The sequence below is a fragment of the Phascolarctos cinereus genome, unplaced genomic scaffold, assembly GCF_003287225.1.
Source record: "Phascolarctos cinereus isolate Bilbo 61053 unplaced genomic scaffold, phaCin_HiC Scaffold_726;HRSCAF=1367, whole genome shotgun sequence".
Classification (NCBI taxonomy): domain Eukaryota; kingdom Metazoa; phylum Chordata; class Mammalia; order Diprotodontia; family Phascolarctidae; genus Phascolarctos; species Phascolarctos cinereus.
The window spans coordinates 123,082,682-123,096,036 of NW_027556098.1; the positions used below are offsets into that span (position 1 = coordinate 123,082,682).

At 38.4% G+C, this 13,355-nt stretch overlaps 1 protein-coding gene across 1 annotated transcript in view; it reads left to right on the forward strand.

The window, feature by feature from the left end:
• Nucleotides 1-13,355, forward strand: part of EPHB1 (EPH receptor B1) — a 709,181-nt gene that overhangs the window by 516,717 nt on the left and 179,109 nt on the right.

Here is a 13,355-nt window from a genome sequence, read left to right on the forward strand (position 1 = left end):
AACAATTTAAAGAACCTGTTGCATGCAGAATACTGTGCTATGTCCTCTGGGAGATACAATGTTTAAATAAAAGCCAGTTCCTACTCTTTTGGAACATACAGTCTGGAAGACAGGAATCTCACACATACACACACACACACACACACACACACACACACACACATACGCGTGGGTGCACAAATGAGTATGATACATAGTATTGCATGACATGTCCATGAGAGAGCTGTGACACAAAAATGATCTGTGAGGTTCCTAGAAGAAAAGTCATTACTTACTAAAGAAACAAAGGAGGCTTTATGAAAGTGACATTTGAGGCACTCACATCCACAGGAAGCATGTGAGGGGTGACTAGGAATATAGCGAATTTGTGACTGATGAAATCAGTTGCCCAAGGAAGGAAGGAAGGATTCATTTCTTGGGGTGAACATGCCTAGGACAGTCTCTGGGGAAGTACAACAAACATGTGGTAGCTTGGTAATAAATTCCTGAATATCTCTGGCTGAGTAGAAACCCAACCCAACCTAGAAAGTTCACCCTCTTGATGCTTACTAAGAGAACATGGATCTCTATCCACAGCATTCCTACTCATAGACCATGGATTCAGAATTCCATGCATAGAAGAATGAACAATTCGATTGAAAAGAAATGAGATTTTTGTTTGTTTGTTTGTTTGTATGATGCCAAAAACTAATTTGTGGATTCTACCACTGAATTAACCAGTTTTGTTTTGTTTTTTCTTACTGAATTAACCAATTAATATGGTAATATTGTCATCATTTAGCATAGTTATAGCTTCACCTCAGATGTAGGTTTCTATGAAAATACATAAGCCAAAAATTTAAAAATACATATTTTTTAGCTTAAGTTATTTTCAACCATACCTAACTTCTTTCGGGCCTTAGAGACATGATCCACTTCTGTGCATCACAAGCCTATATTTTCAATAGGACTATAAGCATCAGCCATGGAAACTGCAGAGGGACATTCACTGAAGAAGCATCTATGAAGTGTCTTCTTTGGTTAATGGGGAAATACCAAGGAAGAAGGTGCCATTTTCCCTCCCTTGGAGCTGTGGAAGCTTGTCTGAACCAAATCTTAACAGATATTAGACACTTTGTGATTCTCGTTCTCTACTATTTTCTTCTTTTAGAGGTAGCTATGGGGCATGGTATTTAGAGTGCTGGGCTTTGAGTCAAAGAGACCTGAGTTAAAATCCAGCTTCACACACTTACTAGCTGTGTGACCCTGGGCAAGTCACTTAACCTCTATTTTCCTCAGTTTCCTAATTTTTAAAATGGGGATGATAATAATACTTACCTCTCAGGGTTGTTGTAAGGATAAAATGAGACAATATTTGTAAAGTGCTTTTAAAACCTTAAAGTTATATATGTATGTGTGTGTGTGAGTGTGTGTGTGTGTGTGTGTGTGTGTGTGTAGACATTAGCTATTATCAACACTAGTACTATTTTATATTACAGTTGTTGACAACCCACAGATTATATGGCATTATGTAAGGGCTTCTAATTGCTTACGTGTTTTCCAATAGTTTGCAATCAAATACAAATATTCTCCAAAATATGTAAGGACTCCATTTCACAAGTACTAATGTATGTAAGTGATTGGCACAGTGCTCTACAAAAATTAAGGATTCTAAGAGAAGAAGGTGAACACTGAATGCGTTCTAGATAGAAGGGACAAAGGAAAGATGTGAAATGTCTTGCTCAGGGAATGGTAACTAAGCCAGTTTGGGTAGACTACAGACTGTACGAAGAAAAGTAAAGTGAAAAGCCTGATTGGAGCCATATTGTGAAGGGTTTTAAATACCAATCTGAGAAATTTTCATTTTATCCTAGAGGCAATAGGGAGCTTCTGAAAACTCTTGAGCAAGGAGGATGACATGGTTGGATCTGTGATTAGAAAGATTATTTTGACAGCTGTGTAGAAATTAGGTAGACTGGAAACTGATTATGTTTATTATGGGGGTGGGGCAGAATGAGGGAATGTCAAGAATGATTCCAAGGCTACTGACTTGAGTGACTGACTGGAAAAACTCAGCAAAAATAGGGATCTTTGCAGGAAGGGTATGTTTTGAGGGGAAGATGATGAGTACTATTTTAGACATTTCCAGTTTAAGATTCCAGTGAGACATTCAAGTGAAGATGCTTGGCAGGTAATGGTTGATGTGGAACTGGTTTTCAGGAAAAATATGTGAGCTGTATAGGTAGACAAGAGAGTCAACTGGACTGATCCAGGCATACCAAGTAGCTTCTGAACTCTTTCTTAGTAGCGTCTTAAATGTTTGGCATTATTGTTTTGTTTTCAGGGACTCAGAACAAAAGACTCACATGTGTTCAAATGTCAATAAAAAATGCCTCCTCAATTCAAATATAAATGACTTCCTGGATTTTCAGTACTATTCTTCCAATCCATTAATGGATGCAATTGAAACTTGACTATAATATTTAAAATTAATACTGTTTGATATAGGGGTCAGGAAGAACTGGTTTTAAGTCTGGCCTCAGATACATATTAGGTATGTAACACTGGGCAAGATAGTCACTCTCTCAATGTCCCAGTCTAAGATTGGGTTACACAAGAATTGCTAATCTTCCTTAATGTAAACAGTTTCCATACCGGGGATTTCCCCACAAGAATAAAAATTGTTAAGTCTGGACACATACACACACAGAACACATGCTCACACACATGCACACAAATGGCTAATACAAAATATACTAAATATATAGTTCCACATTTCCATATTCTCTTTGACTGTGCATTTTAGTATTCTGCTGAGTTAACTAGCATGCATTCATTTCTAGAACTTGTCTACATTATTACTTTATGGTTTTTCCCCTTTCACTCTATAACATCCTTTGTTCTGCAAAGTTAGACACAAGAATGTCTTGCAGAAAATAAATTCTATCCTTATCAGAGCCACAGCAGAAAGCTAGAGGCTCCTTTGCTCTTTCTGAACTGAGAAACCTATGTAGGAGACTTGCTGAATTCTGTTAATAGGATCACTAGTGAGGCCAACAGGCAAAGTAAGGGAGCCAACTTAAGTCATTTCCAACTACATAAAACTGAACAGGCCTGCACAGAAATATTTCCGTAAATAATTCCAAACTCTCCAAACCTGCTTTGCCTTGAATTTTTGGTTAGATTAGGTTCTTGAGAATCCCAAATCATACCAATTTAGCAAATTGGTGAAGGACCAAAATGGATGCTACTTGGAAGATTCCTAGAATTACAGAATGTTGATACTAGAAGAGTTCTGAAAGATTATAGGCTGTGCAATCTTTAAAGAAGAAAGTGAGTTGCAGGCAATTCCCTTCCCATATTGGAGAATGGATTTGTCTATGATCCCACAGAGAGATTAGAACATGTGTCTTCTGACTCTCAGAACAATCAAAAGGTAGGGAGAGATCAATGCCCTTCTTTGTTAGTAGACTGACTAAAATATTAATAACATATACACACATATGTCCATATATACATATATTCATGTATGTATACACATATACATATGTATAGATACACATACGAACATGTGTGTGATTACTTAAACATATACATGTATATATTGTGCACATACATACATATATACATTAGAGGCAGCTAGGTAGCACAGTGGATAGAGCTCCAAACCTGTAGTAAGGAAGATCTAAATTCAAATAAGGCCTCAGACACTTCCCAGCTGTGTGACTCTGGGCAAATCACTTAACCTTGTTTGCCTCAGTTTCCTCATCTGTAAAATGAACTGGAGAAGGAAATGGCAAATCATTCCAGTATCTTTGCTAAGAAAACCCCAAATGCAGTCACAAAGAGTCGGACACAACTGAAACAATTGAACAACTACACACACACATAAAATATAAAATAACATATATGAGTATATATGTATATACATACATGCATGTTTATCTTTATGGTTTGCAAAGTTTAATGAACAGATTTATGCCTTCTCTATCTTGAATAAACCTTTTATTGCTCTTCTAAGTTGCCATCTTATACTTTTTTCCTCCCTCTCACTTTCAAACTTCTCAAATGATTAATACATACTTACTTTCTCTTTAATCATTTGCAAACTTGCTTCTGGCCCTATACTTGTTAAAAATATTTCTAAAGTACAAATTATTCAGCCATTCCCTAACTGATGGGCACTCCTTTTCTTTTTTTTTCTACCACAAAACAAAGTATTGTAACTATATTCCTTTACATATAGGATATATTGGTGGTTAGGCTTTAAATGTAAAGATAGCTTGACTCAAGAGTAGATCTCTGATCTGGGATCCTTCCCCCATCTGCTTCTAAGAAAAGCTGTGATCTCTACTTTTTTGGGTAGCAGGCCAATGCCCAGAGCTGGGCATTTGCTTCTTCCTTTACCTATCTCCAAAATGGGGTTTGAGAGTAGAATTATATCTCCCTACTACACTTCACATGTTGGTAGCATAGGGATATGATACTTTGATGCTCAGGATACGTGCCACTTTCCATGATCACTATCAAGGCAAAGGTAATACTTAGATTATTATCATTAGCTTATCTGGCTCTCACAAAATTCTGATCATACTAAATACCATCATGAATAACTAATAAACTTCTTTCTTAAAATAATTAGTAAACAGACATTAAAGAAGTTATACAGATTGGTGTAACATTAATTGAGCCCTTCCACTTGTGAAGAACATCAAAAAGTCTGAGCTCAACCATGGAGAAAATGATTTCATAGAAGTAGGTTGTCCCTGTTAGCAATCTGAAGAGTTGTAAGCACTGAAAATAAGGAACATGAGGGTTAACTCCCCTCATGTCTGCAGCTCCAAGGAAGACCTCCAGTCGATCATTTCAAAGTCTATACTTAGCTCTCTCGAAGTCCTCCCACCCCCTCCCAATCTCAGTTCAAAAGCTCTTATATTCTTTCCCCCCATCCTTCCAAGTCCCAATCTACATACCCCTCTAAAAGTCCCTCCTCCACCTGGTCCTCCAGTTTTCTCACCTCTTTACATGTTCAGAAGACACACTACTTTTCTTCAGTGGGTCACTGTCAATGTAAAGGACAATCCAAATGGAGATCTGATTTCATCCAATGCCAAGACAATAAGGTTTCATTTAAAAAGTCAGTAAACAAAATAAGTTGAGCCCTAAGGACATGGGTTGCTCTCCAAGAGAGATGAGGCACTCAACATCTAATAGTTACAACTGTTGCACTTATGCTTTCTCCCTCAATCAAAGAATTCTCACCCTGGTTCCATGAGTTTAATTTTCAGAAAGTCTGGCCACCTAAAATAAGGATCAGACTCATTTTCTCATGTTATTTGTCTCATCATGTCCCAACCTCCATGTCCTGGGGAAAGAATACTTGAAGCTTAGGTTTGGCTCATATCTAAACTTGAAATTGGATTGGAAAGGCATTTATTAAGTATGTATATTATACAATAAATTATATTACTATAATATGTAAGTGTGTATATATATATATATATATATATATATATATATTATATATATATATATATATTATATACATATATAAACATTGTATGCCAAGCACTATACTAAGTACTCAGAATGCAAACAAAAGAGACAATCCCTGCACTCAAGGGGTTCATATTCTAATTGGTGAAGACCGCACGCAAAAGAGGATTCATGTTCATATTCACTTCATGGCAGATGGGAAAGCCAGTTAGTATTTAAATTCTGTCAGGGAAAGTAATGGGGCTTTAGCAATGCCCCAAGGACCTTGTGAAGCAATGGAAAGACAGATGGTCCCCAATCAAGAGGAGAGCAATTTCAAGGGTCAGAATGTAGTAGGACTTAAGAGTACTTCCAGCTGAAAGAAAGATGTCTGTGGGGGAGTGGGGGTGGAGGAGGGAGAGTCAGCCTTAACAGTGGCTAGCCTATGTTTGGTGGGAACTGGGCAATGTGACCATAAGGACTAGTTGGAGAAGAAAAGAGCCATGTCTCCTCACTAGCCAGTGATGGTAGCTGCCTTAAATGCTTACCACAAAAGACTCTCACAAGCATTCATTAATAAGAACTTAAAATAAGCCAAACCTTATATTCTTCTGGGAGGTTTACAGTTAAAATCATGAAAAAAATAAACATGACACATTTGCAAGGACTGCTGAATGGGATTTTATATTTCACCTTAGCACTATACTGTTCAAGCAATTCTTTCCATGTCTATGTCTTCTGACAGGACAGGACTTGGGCTCATTCTCTTATCACTGGTCATCTTCAATGCAGAAATTCCTCCTCCTGACATCAATCAGCTCTGATAAAGGTATCCATGATATCTTGGGAGCAAACAGCCAAGAAGTCTTCAAGACTGGAAATTTCCATCTCATAATTGCTGCTTGATCACCTATAATCAGACAAAGAAATGCAAAGCAGAAGAAGAATAGCTAGGGTTCTGGGATACAGCAAGCCCTGTGCTTTAGATGCCATGCAGCTTGGGGTGATGGGGAGAGGGAAAGGTGGTCCATTCCTCATCTCTCAAAACACAATTTTTTTGACTAAATGTGGTTGACTCCCTTTTAAAGGTCTATCCAGTCAGTGGTCACAAACCTTAAACTTCTTGAGTCCTTCAGCATTAGCTTGAAACAGGTAGGGCAGTTAAACCCTACTTACTATGTTAAGCCTTGATGGAGGAGGGAATACAGAAGGAGAAGAAAGTATGGTCTTTGAATTCAAGAAACTAAAACTCTTATTGAGGAGAGACAGTAAAAACCATTTAAGAGTTAGAATGCATAGAAATGTATGATGATGGTGTATAATTAAGGGAATATGTGCCTTAGCTGCTGTTACAGCCTGCCACAGTGCATCAATCCTGAAAATTACTGCCAGCTTCATGTGCCTTCAGGACTGCTTTCATCATGCAATTCCACTGATAGAAAATCCCTTTTGGCACTCCACTTATTGAAGGATATAATCCAAGCTCCCCAATAATTTCTCTTCACAGCTAATCTCCTCATTGTCTTGCATGTCTTTCATTTTCATCCTCACCTTTGCATTCCCCACTTAGATGATTTTCCCTTGTTCTTTTTCCCTAACCCCACCCTCTCCACTACTGAATACTACCTGTTATTTCAAAGTATAGTTCAAGTTTCATCCCCAAAGTCTTCCCCAGCCTTCTGGCACATAGAAATATCCCTCTTCTTTGACCTATGGATCTTATGGTCTGTATCACTCACTTGGCTACTTAATTATACATCATCATATCTTTTCATGCATTCTAACTCTTAAATATCTTTACTTTGTCTCCTTTAGGAGACGCTTAGTTTCTTAAGTTCAAGGATTGTAATTTATTTTTCTTCTGTGCCCCTCCCCCCATCAGGCTTTAGCACAATGTTTCATACGGAATACCGTTATGGGCTCAGTATTTGTTGAATTGAATTCAAATGGATAGAGATTGAGCATGAATCATTCTTTGGGCACTGGAGGAGGACCATGTGGGACAGAACTTGAACTCTCCTCAAAGAGAATAAGGAAATCTCCACCTGCAAACATCATTGCAAACACCATTGATTGCTGCCACTACTGTCATCAATAGTAGCATCAAAAGTCATTTAGGCAGCCCTCAGAAGCACATAACATTGCGCTAAAAGCATTCCAGGCTTATCAAGGACAATCAGGCTTTTTGGCATTTTGGACCAGCATGAAATTCACTTCCAAATTATTATAAAAGGCTCTGACCCATCAGTATGTGGACAGTTTGCTTTATTAAGATTCCTGATAAAGGAATTGGCTTTCCTGAGCTACCTGTCATTCTGATTACTCAAGAGTGCTCCCATTTCCAGCCTAATGCCTACAAATAAACTCACAAGTTCCTTTCCACCTATTCCATTGTCTCTCCATTTTCTTAAAAAAATCAACTCTACCAAATCACATTTAAAGAGACAGAGATATTATCTCAACACAGTAACAGCCTTAAGCCTCTGCACTGTTTCTTATCAAGTGTTCATTTTGTTGTTGCTGTTTTAACCCCTTAGGTGCATTAGTGCCTTCTCCACTATTTCATTAAAAATCATGCTTAGTGGTCAACTCATGGGAGGTGCCTTTCCTTTATTGGAGAAGACTCTGGACATCACCCCAAAGGAAAATAGATAAATGTCTTCTTCCTTTTTTCTTTTTTTAAAGGACAGAGTTTTCCTAGCCATTTGAATGGAGTGCTTTCATCTTCAGTAACCCTGGTAACAGATCAGAGAGACTCTCAAAAAAGCCCATCTGTACATAATTAAGAAAAAAGAGGAAGAGAACATGATGTTAAGGAGCTTAGACCCATGGAGACAATGACTTGAAATCCTTCTTATTGTATTTTTCTAGGGTTTTATCTAAGAAAAGCAGCATCTCTGTCTCTCTCTCTGTCTCTCTCTCTCTCTCTGTCTCTCTCTCTCTCTCTCTCTCTCTCTCTCTCTCTCTCTCTCTCTCTCTCCCTCTCTCTCCCCCTCTCTCCTTTACCTCAGTCACCTTGGCTGCTCTCATTTCTGGGGAAGGTGACTAGAGGTTCCATTTCTGAATTAACATTCTCTGTCTTATCTTAAGCAGAGGCATAAACCAAGAAGAGAAGGGTCTCACAAATACAAAATAATAGGAATATGATGTTAGGCTGGAGTCTTTTTTCTGGAGAAGTTTATTTTGAGCTCCATTGAGCTGTTCATAATATTAATTTCTGTCTAAGTCAAAAAGGTCAAGGAAGGAGTGGAAATAGATATGCATCATAGAAGTTCTTTCAATGACAACCTGATGCAATTAAGAAAATGCTGGATTTGGGTTCAAAAGATCTGGATTTGAGTTCCAGCTATCACTTTCTATCTATGTTTCTTTGGATAAATTATTCCACCTCCTAAGGTTGGGCCCTTGATTTCTTCATCTGTAAAATAAGGGTGGGAATAGTAAATCTTTAAGGTCCCTTATAATTCTAAATTCTGTGATATCAGGTCTTATTTGGGGTTGAAATTTCAATTTGAAGCTGTTGACTTTTACTTCTAAGAGACACTGGGAAGAGTCCTGTAAATAGGAATTTCTAAGCCAAGCCACATTCTACCAAATGTACTGTATCATTTAAGAGCCCTTCCAACAGCAATAAGCTCTTTTCATAATATTAAGATAGCTAATGAGGAGACACTATGATATGGTAGATTGAAATTTGGTTCTCAGAGTTAGTGAACCCCAGGTTCATCTTACATATTGTCACATGCTGGGTGTATGACTGGACAAATCACTCAAAGTTTCTCAGTACCCTGGTCGATTTTGTAATAGTATATACTGCAGAGCAGTTGTTGATCTGCATTAGAAGGGGCATTCTTTTCACAGGTTGTTCCATACTAATAATGAAACTTTCAGGTCCAGACCAAAAAAGCTAAATGATATTGTCCATGATCTAAGTAAGTACTAATTCTGTTTTAAATGTTTTTCGAGTTCTGATCTGCCTAAAACCTGGAAAATAACATTAGGCTAGGCATTGAATCTGGGGTCAACGGATCTGAATTTAAATCCTAGCTCTGTTACTTACTATAAGGGTGAGCTTGGCCAGGTTAATTTACCCCTCCGGGCCACAGCTTTCTCAGCTATAAGATAAGGCTGTGTGGTCTAAATGACTTCTAAGGTCACTTTAACTCTAGGTGCTGGGATTGCTTTTTAGTCTGGTATAATTCTTTCAAGACCTGGGCCAAGGAGACTTTGTTACTTTTTGTAGGAATCACTTACTGAATTGAAATTCTGTATTTCTGAGGGAGTTTCTATAACAATATCTCCTGATGAATCATAGGTCCACCTCCTTGCCCCCTCTCCCAAGAGTCCAAAACATTAACTATTGCATTAGGTACAAATGGAAACCAGGCCTTTCCCTCAGAGAGCTTACCTTCTAGTACCTACACGCATTTATCCTCTTTTTTTATCCTTCCTATCTATGGCACAGCAGACAGTGCACTGAGTTACAAAGACTTGAGTTCAAATGTGACCTCAGTCCCCAGCTGTGTGGCTTGTACAAGTCACATACCCTTTGCTGACCTCAGTCTCCTCATCTATAAAATGGGGATAATAACAGCACCTCCACCCCAGGACTGTTGTGAAGATCAAATGAGATGATGTTTGTAAGGTGTTTATCATAGTACCTGGAACATGATAAGTAATTAATAAATGCTTGTTTCTTCCTATCCCCACTGCTACCAAAATGCAAAGTCACCCCTGTATGTGGCCATGTGATTGTATCTCCTATATCATTCTGGCTTAGGCTACAATTAGTCTTAGGCTCTCTACCTGTTCAGGCCTTCTTTTGCTTATAACCCAATGCTGAATAGTTTATAATTACTTCTGACAATGCCTTCTCTGAAATGCAATAGAGTAACTTATTTGTATGGAGTTAGGCTATGCACTGTAAAAATTGAGTTTAAATAAATGTCATCTCAGAAGAAGAAGAGAACTAACAGTTTATCTGATCTAGGCTCTTATCCAGAATATGAGTCCCATGTAACATTTCTGGCAAGTGGTTATTTAACCTTCACCTGAAGAATACCAGTAAAAGAGAACTCATTCCATTTTAATATGGTTATAATTCCTCATACTGAGTCAAAATCTACCTCCCTTAAATTTCCAACTCCTACTTTGTGGCTCTACTTCCATTCCTATCTTATAGATCAAACACAGGAAACCTAATTCCCCATGGTATTGGTGCCTAACCTCTGAGAGCTTCTAATCTAATCTAAGACTAACAGTAATGATGCCATCATCTCCAAGACAAACATTAGTTAAAACAAGTAGTGTATAAGCTATGATCACACATTTTCCCTATGTATCTAGAGCACTACAGTGAACTTATTGGACTTTCTAAATAGTTACTCACCATTTATTGCTTCACAGACATCTTTCTGTCTGTTGTTATGTAGATGGGTGGGAAATTCTTGAAAGCTATTTGTAAGACTCTGATAAAAATTCTTCATGAATTCTACCCTGTCAGAAGCAAACCTGAAAATTGTACTTTAGCTCAGGTCTAATGGGCTGCATAGAGTACTTGACTGATTTTCTTTCATGTTTTAATAGAATCCTATCTAACACTAGCTTTCTACTACAATGTTTTGTCATTGACTGATTCAACATATAATCCTTCCCCAGTGCCCCATGACCTGGTTGTTATTCCCTCATTTTATTCATTGGCATTTGATTCCTGTCTGCAGTATAAACCACCTTACACATGTCCTCATTCAGTTGCAGAGTGTCATGTGAATTGATTCCAAATGCATTACTAATATCAACATCTGCTCGAGCAAATTCTTCCTGTCTAAAGCTGATATTTCCAGAGGATTTTGTCTCTCCATTCACTAAACAGTGAGCTGTTACTCATGGCTGAACTCCTTTTTTCTTCTGTGAAAGAAGAGTTCATCTCTTGAGACCGTGTCCACTGGTTTGGTAATGTGGCATGTTGAGCAAATTGCTGTTTCCTTGTGGATATGTTATTGACAAAAAATACTTCTACAACTAACCCATCACAGAGACAATGATAGGGACTGGACCTGTGAATTCATTTTTAAAAATTCCCAAGTAAGGTTAACTCCATCTACTACTAAAAGTTGTAGTTGGCAACTCCTCCACACCTTAAAGTTTACAGAGTTGTGTAGGTGGTTAAGTGACTTGCCCAGGGTCATAGTATATGTCAGAGGCAAGACTTAAACTCAGGTCTTTCAGGTTCCTAAGCCAGTTTTCTATCCATTAGGACACACTGCTTTCCAAAAGGCATTAGACTACCAAATGGCCACTTGTAGGGAATATTATTGAGGGCATTCCTGCATTCATACTCTTAGGCATAGAAAGAAGTTCACTTTGCTAATGTCTGTTCCAGGTGAGAAGGTCCTGCTGAAAAATCACCAGAGATGAATTCTATTACTCATTTTAGCTGGGAAGTCTGGACAGAATAGCTTGGGGGGGTTCAAAATCTATTACTGGGTAGGACCAACATGCACTTACAATGTCTTCTATCATCAAGGGAGTAGATTTCAACATATTTTCCATAACTCTCATCTCACAAGCCAACCATTTCTTCATTAATAACACTGTCTCTATAAGCAACTTGGCACCATCCGTAAAACACCTTTGTTATATCCTTACTTTTGATCTTCCTGTCCAAAAGTTCCCCAAACACTGGAACTCTTTCAGTTTCTATAGAGGTAAGTTCTCAATGGTATTGGGAGCACCACCTTCTGTCTCTAGGAATTCACTCTCTCTCCCCCACCATCGGAAGCACCAAATTGTGTTAGATTTGGTGGATAATTCCAGGATTCCAGTTCAACATCATAGATCTCATAGACATTGATTTTCTTCCTTGGGGATAATAATAGCCCCCACCTCCCAGAGTTGTGAGGATCGAAGGAGATATTTGTAAAGCACTTAACAAAGTGTCTGGCACATATTAGATGCTCAATAAATACTTATTCTCTTCCCCTTCCTCTTTCCCTTCCCCTTAGGAGAACATGTTAATACGTGGTTGAACTGTGTAGACAGACCTTTAAGAGCTAAGGTATTATACCCTGGCCAGATTCTGAGGAAGTAAGCATGAATAAATGTACTGTAGAGTTCCACCCTCTAATTTCCTCACAGACCTGGTGATGCTTGGCATAAATGAATGAATGAATGAATGAACATATTTTTTTTAAAAAAATTAAGCAGTTATATGTTTAGCACTGTGCTAAGTGCTTAGGATACAAATAGAAAAGCAGGATTTCTCCCTGTTCTCCAAGGATCTCATATTCTAACAATGAGACAACATATAGATGGTTTCAGCTGTAAGTCAAGGAGAAAGGTTGCATGACTCTTAGGACACCAGCAGCAAAGCAGATGTTAACACTTCTTTAATGTCATTTCCACTGATAAAATCACATCAGGTTCTGATGTTGAACTATTTGGCAATGCCAAGGATTTTGGTGGCAATAATTTTCTTTTCTGGATGTTGGGTAGCTATGGCTATAGTACCTGCAGAAGCAGTTGCCAGGCTGCATCTCCAAAGAAGTGGCTTCCCAGGATGATGGTTGAGGATACTGGGCTAGAAGCAGGACTGGTGGGTAAGCAGTGTGTTGCCATTCCCAGGACTCTTGGACTTACCTGCCTATCAGGAACAGCTAGACAGCTGTTAATGTTGGGTGAAGGCCAGAAAATGCATCCTTTTCCACAGTGACTTTTCCTCAATGATAAATGTAAGGCCCAGGCTAGAAGCTAGACTGGGAGAATAGAGCAGGCTACCGTTTCCGAAGCTGTTGGTTTCAATGTCCCGGGACATCTTGATTAGAATCTGAGGAGAAGTTGTGGTCAAAGTGGTGCTGGTGGTTTGACTGACCAAGACATAAGACATAAATATAAAGGAGTAT